This window comes from Octopus bimaculoides, chromosome 4 (assembly GCF_001194135.2).
Source record: "Octopus bimaculoides isolate UCB-OBI-ISO-001 chromosome 4, ASM119413v2, whole genome shotgun sequence".
Taxonomy (NCBI): Eukaryota; Metazoa; Mollusca; class Cephalopoda; order Octopoda; family Octopodidae; genus Octopus; species Octopus bimaculoides.
The window spans coordinates 78,871,475-78,878,782 of NC_068984.1; positions in this window are offsets into that span (position 1 = coordinate 78,871,475).

Sequence of the window (7,308 nt, forward strand, 5' to 3'; positions counted from 1 at the left end):
TTATTATTCCTGTTTCATTTAAGTTTAGTTTGAAACAAGAGCATTCCTATATCTAATATTCCATTAACATTTCAAATAAAATCACGTTGATCTTACCTTTTGCAGTCGGTTCTATTATTATAGCTGAGCTGATAATCTTGTGGTAGATTTGAATGTTTATTTAACGTGTACAATAGCTGTGTGTCGATTTTTTTGTATTTCACTAAGTAAAGCTTATATAATTATTCCTCTCATTTATTTATTATATAATCTTTAGGTTAGCTCAAATATGTTTGTGACATATTTTAATTTTTAAGGACAATTTCAATGCCGTTTACCATGGAAAAAAAAAAATCCTCACTTATGGTAAAATGTGTACATACACCATTATCAGCTTAATGGCACGCATTCTCTCTGGATCCCTAGATGCATATCTGGTTTGTTTTGCCGTCTTCAGTTGAGTATACCAAACAGAAGTATCTGTGAACTGATAGAAAGTCGTATCTTCATAATAATCAATGTTAGTGACTGATTTGCGTTCATAAACTGCCTAGTCTGTACGAATACGTATGTATTAGCGCGAAGCAGTGTTGGTAAGTAAAAAAATATTTAGGTTAGTTCAAATATATTTGTGACATATTTTGACTTCTCTGATGTACATTATATTATTTACTTCTTTGTGGATTCGTGTCGACACGAAGGCTTTTCATTCTGGCGGTTTTGTAATATATTCAAACTATACATGTAGTAAACTACAAAAACCAAATGTATTCTGGTTACAGAGTGTACGAATACGATATTAAAAACAAACTCATGTACATGGAAATATATCACACCTAACCAGATGCTCATAAAATGTTTTGACAATGTTGAATAAAGAATTTATACTTGAAGAACATATTACCTCCATATTACGTAATCGTTGCATCTACACACAAAAATGAATGACTTAGAGATAACCTATATTCGGCGTTGTTGTTGCTGTTTTCTCTAATCCCAAATCAGTCCTGACCGAACAAATATATTAGACGTTCCATTCGTGACCATCTCATACATTAACTAATATACACTTCTTTTTTAAGTACCATAAGGTATAATATAGCAAATTGGATTGGTAAATTCTAATAGATCAGGTGATCCGTAGAGTCCACCTCGTTCGTTCGCTGTTGAGCTCCATTTCAATCGTGATCGAACAGCTATATGACCGAGTGCATTCCAGCCATGGCCGTCCCATCTTATTTACAATTACGTTATCCAATGCATTTTCCCATTTTAAGGCAGTAGGTTGTTGAAGGAAATTGCAATGCGTTTGAGCGATCTCATTGAAACTTGCTTATTTTTGCTTATTTACTCATTGTTGCTTTTTTAACATCAAATCACTTTCAACGTGAAGATCTGTGTCCATTATATAGTGTCGAAGATCAGATTAGCTAATGCTATACTGTACTTCAAAATATATCTATAAATTCTTTGCCCAACACTTTATGTATAGATAGCATTGGTGTATAATACCATGTATATATATTATTTGAACAGAATACTTCTTTTTATTTAAATGTCTAAAGGTCTGAGATGAGCTATTGTTAATACGATTATAATTTTTTCTGTTAATCGAACAAGCCAATCAATATGTAATGATGACTTTCAACACTAAAAATGAGGCTAATGACCCGAAAAACTTATAGCCAGCTTTTTCTCTGTTAACCCTTTGAGGGTTAACAAAGGAAAAACACGCCCGAGATTACTGGTTCTTTGATACAAGACCATCGGTTTTTTAGGTTCTTGTATTTAAATCTAAACTTTTTATAATTTTATTTATTTGAGTTTAGTTTCCATTTAAAATAAGAAAACCGTGGCAAACTTTAAAAGAACAATTATATCGCATACCCTAGTAATAAAATTTAAATGTTAAACAAATTTTAAACAAAAATCTAAATGTTTTCTTTTGGTCGCTTCTACGAATTGAAAAATCTTATTAATGATTGGTAGATTATTGAAAAATCTTATTGATGATTGGTAGATTATTGAAAATGAATTGAATCTTTAACAGGCTATCTTTTGAAAACTAATTTTAAGTTTTATTTCTTTCAGACCAATGTTTTTTTTTTTTTTCCCACTGAAAACACCATAAAGTTTCTGACACCATAAAGTGTCTGATAGTCTCCACAAGAACACGAAGGCTGTAACAAACGACCTGTGACTCGTTCATAGCCAGCAAAATTTGTTTAAGTGTAGGCGGAGAAGTGGCAGAGTTGATAGAGCGCAGAATAAAACTTTTACGAGTACCTTTTTTTTTTTGGAAGCCTGGTACTTTTTCTATCGGTCGCTTTTGCCGAACCGCTAGTAATGGGGACGTAAACACATCAACATCGGTTGCCAACCAGTGGGGAGACAAACACAGACACAAAGACACACGCACATACACACAGACACATACGCACACACACACAGACACACAGACACAGACAAACAGACAGACAGACACGCACACACACACACACACACACACACACACACACATATGCGTATATTCATATATATATGCTCCTATTCATAGCAGTTCTGCAGAAAGTACAGAAACTGCCCCTCCGGTTCGGCTTTCAGCGTTGTTCTATCTTACTATAGGTCTAGGTGAGAAGATACACGGAATGTATAAGGCAATAGAAACGTTTCTCTCACAAAGAATACAAGAGAGGTATAACTTAATACATTAGCTTGCTGCGGTTACATATATCGGACATACCAAGCGTCCAATGAGTTTGCCAAGCAATCACATCTCAATCCATACACATGAATTCTAATCAATGATAGGCGTGTTAAACCTTAGAGCCATTTTTCCAAATCTATTTTAAACGATTCATCTATTTTTCATACAAAGGTGAAAGTCACATGAAAATTATTACGTTTTGTTCTTTTCTTTAAAAAAATTCAAATTATTACAATTGATTCAAAATATCATATTATTTATACATTTAATTTCCAATATTTCATATTTATTCTATAGACAGTCTGTTTCTGCAGACAGAATGAATGATTCCAAATTTGACATGTGATTTCTTTCTTGTTTTAGATAAATATTATTTTTGTATTTATTGTCGCCTTTATTTATTTATCTATTTATTCATTTACTTTTATTTTATATTAGACTGGCCATTGCTGGAAAATAAAATTGTTGGTTTTACAATTTCAACAGGCCAATCACTGCTTCACCGCGTTTCTGATAGTGATACTAACAATGGATTGCCTGTAATTTGGTAAAGAAGAAATATTGTAAAGAACCTCATTTCTTTCTAAGAATATTTTTATTTCAAAGTAATTGAAATGCAATAAAAATTTCAACTAAGTCAAACAGAAGAGCTGATATATTCTCTTTTGTCTTGCTAATAACAATGAAAAGCCTGTAAATCGTTGGGAAACAAATATTGCAAAGAACTTCGTTTTTTTTTCTGACAATGTTTTCATTTCCTTTAGTAATTTCTTATAGAAAATACAAGCGACATGTTCTTAAGGAGCCAACAAGAGAGTTACTAGGTGGTCAGTTGACTCGTTAGAAATAGCAGTATAGTCTCCTTCAAACTACACACAACTATTTTGGGGAAAAGACTAATTCGATGACGTAGTCGGCTGTACATTGTATGCAAGACACAAAGGAGTTTGTTCATTGGTTGGAAGGTATTTATTCATAGATGTGCTCGATTAGGGCCGACATTGGGCCAGCACTAAACAACAAGAACAACAACAATAACAAAAATAACAACAATGACAACAATAGCGACAACAACAACAATAACAACAACAACAACACAGCTACAACAACAACAACAACAAAACCTTCTGATTCGATATTTACAGCGAAACTGAAAACATCGGGATATATACATATTTAAATATTCATAACCTATATCTCTATTCATCAATATAGTAATTATGATTAAACCGTCGATCTTGTATTATTGTGTAAATTAATTGAGCCATGACATACGCATATATTTTATTAATTAGCCTTCCACTAAGTTATCTCAGTGACGTAGAAGGGAACACATACGTGCGCGCGCGCGCGGTTGTGGATGTGCGCGCGTGCGCGTATGTATGTATGCCTGAGTGTGTGTAAATAGCGTGTGTGAGCGTGTATGTGTATTTTTAGCAATAACGAAACAACTCACCTTGTTTACTAATCTCAAGCTGCTGATAAACCCTCATGGGTTCATAGTTCACTCCGTATATTTTATTTATTCATATCCTGAAATAGACAGACAAACACACACACACACACACACACACACACACACACACACACACACACACACACACACACAAACAAACACACGCATACACACACATATACATATATACATACATACATACATACACACACATACATATACATACATACATACATACATACATATCTTCTTAATGTTGTTGAAATTCCAATGAAGGATCAGGGTTAGAAACCAGCTCATTCTCTATTGGCAAGAAATCTTGGAATAAAACTGAATGATGACATACATACATACAAAAATACCCTCCTAATGTTGGTCAAATTCCAATGAAGGTGCCTTGGATCTAGGTTAGAAACCAGCTCTTTATAAGCAAGAAATTTTGGTATAAAACTCAGTAATGACAACATACATACATACATACATACAAACAGGGTGTTCGGGCTAAATTTGACGAATTTTTATGTCTCCTGTTTTGGGAAAGAGCATCATGCATTGGGGAGTAGTCAATAGCGTTCGAAAGTATCGAGACTAAAGTTGTAGAGGAAGTTTGCTGACATGGAGGACTAGGAACTATCTGAATATTGGAAAAAGTTACTTGTATCTTGATGATCTCCATCGAGTATCGAAATGCCGATATCATGACTGATGCTCAATGCTCTGGGGTCACTGTAAAAGTTGTAAGACGTAACATGGACAGCAGCAAAGGAGATCATGATACCGTGACCAGCAGGAAGGGACGCAATAGGTGTTCCAACTGTGTTCGAATGTCGGGATTTATCCCCAAATCATCGAACAGAGCCTTAGGATAAATTCAGATAGCTATGCGAAGCTGCAGGAGACTGTGGTCAATCCCTTATTGGAGAGCATCGCTGCTGGAAGGTTACTCGTTGAAATACGTACAGATATATTTATAAATATCAAAAGTGTGAATTTTAAATCGCTTTAGTGTGATTATAAAGTTTCAAATTTTGATCATATAGTCTTAACAAAATTCTGAGATGTAACACGCAGTCTGGTTGCTAGAAAACTTTGATGAGGGTGTCGGGGCTTATGTCAATATATATAATATACTCTATGATTGGATTAATTCATTTTGATGTTAAGTGTGTAGGATCTTTTCGGTTACTATCACAGGTTCCGCATTTTTTCAGCTTTGTCCTAATTATTTTGTCCTAATTTGTTCTGATTTAGTTTTGTAAGTTGATTATGAAAATGAAGTTCATTCTTTCCACAAATTAATAAATAACAAGTTAATAGCTTTTAAAGCTGGCAAATTTTGTGCAATTTTAGCCAATGGAAAGCCACCATAATACACGACCGTTAATCTTACATTGATATCTGTTTCCATAGGAACAAGCAGAGCTGAAATCTGACACTTTCACAATTGCAACTACCACTACAACTTTTGACGAGCGATATCACTTTGTGGCTGTATTATTTCGGACTGCATTTTGTAACAGACAGCTATAACGCACCAAATGCTAGCTTCCTATTCCTGTTTCTTCATTGGCCTAAAAATGATCAAACTTTGAACTTGTGTAACATTTTTTCTAAATTTTTCTGGTAATAAATGGATCCCAAATTCGAATTTAGTGTGAAAGATTACATCAGTACACCAAATTTGAAATTTTTAACCCAAATCTGTAGCAGCAAGAGAAAAGATCCAGTGCGCATGTTTGCATTCGCCTTCATTTGCAAAGCAATCCTTTATATATACTGGTTGTTTAAAAGTAAAATATTCCATACTGCTTAAATCAATATATTGTTGTTTCAATTGGCCTATTATTTCTTTAATCTATACGATATAATTTACATTACGCAATTACCAAGGCCATATATATTGTCAAAGTCTTCTCTATAATATACAAGCCTAACTATAAATTAGTAAATAATTACCGCGAAAGAATGACGTATGCAATAAGTGGAAATCAGATTTATGAGTTGTAAAATGTATTAGATATTTATGTATAGGGAATTATTTATATGTTAAATTGCAGAGTGCTAAAACATGAGAAGTGGCCAACTCATTGATTTAAATAATGAATATATAAACAAACAGCACACGTCACGTATTGAGTATTACCTTCTTTGTTTACGACATGTACTGTAGATGTGTATGTGCGTGTTTGTGTACGTATGTATGTTCATATATGTATATATATATATATATATGAACCGACACAAACACACGGACACAGACACACATTACATACATACATACATGCAAGGGTAATCCCAAAAGTAAGGTCTCCAAAAATATTTAGAAATTATAGAAACATTTATTTTCAATGATGTTTACATCATTTTAAAGTTTGAACATTTATCTATTTTTCAACATAATCGCCATTTCGGTCGATGCATTTTTGCAGGCGCTGGGGACGTTTTTGTATACCCCTGTCATACCAGCTCACCGCCATGTCATTCAGGATGCGTTGAACCTCATTCATCTTTCACCTCATCGTCGTTGCTGAAGCGCGTTCCAGCCAAATGTCTTTTCTGGGTGCCAAGTCCGGATTGTAAGGTGGCTTGCCGTTTACGGTCTTCTGTGAGCATGCATCCGTGGGACCCATCTTACGCATGCCTTCCGATGTTGCAACTTTTCACTCAAAATCCTATGGATGGTGCTTCGGGAGACCTCAGGAACCAAAATGCGGAGATCATTCAGAATGATCCGCCGATATTCACGCAGGATTTGCTCAACCTTCGCGAGTGTCTCGTCGGAAATTAGTAGTCGTCCGCTTCTTTCTTCGTCATGAAGTTCAGTACGACTAGTTGCAAACTCCCTACACCACTTGCGGATGTTTTTGACATCCATGTACGACTCGCTATGCACCGCCGTTAATTGGCGATGAATTTCAGTTGGTTTAATGCCATTTGCGTTCAAAAACAAAACTGCTCGAACTTTACACTTGGCAGTAGCGTCAATCAGGAGCTCCATCAGATATGACTGCCAAGTCAAGACTGAGCATGGCAGCGAGGCACACGCAGAGACAGGCACAGGCGCATGTACAACAAACAGAACAGTGTTGCTAATAGCCGTATGCAATTTCTCTGCGTCCTCAGCACTTTGGAAACGGTACTTTTGGGATTACCCTCATATATATAT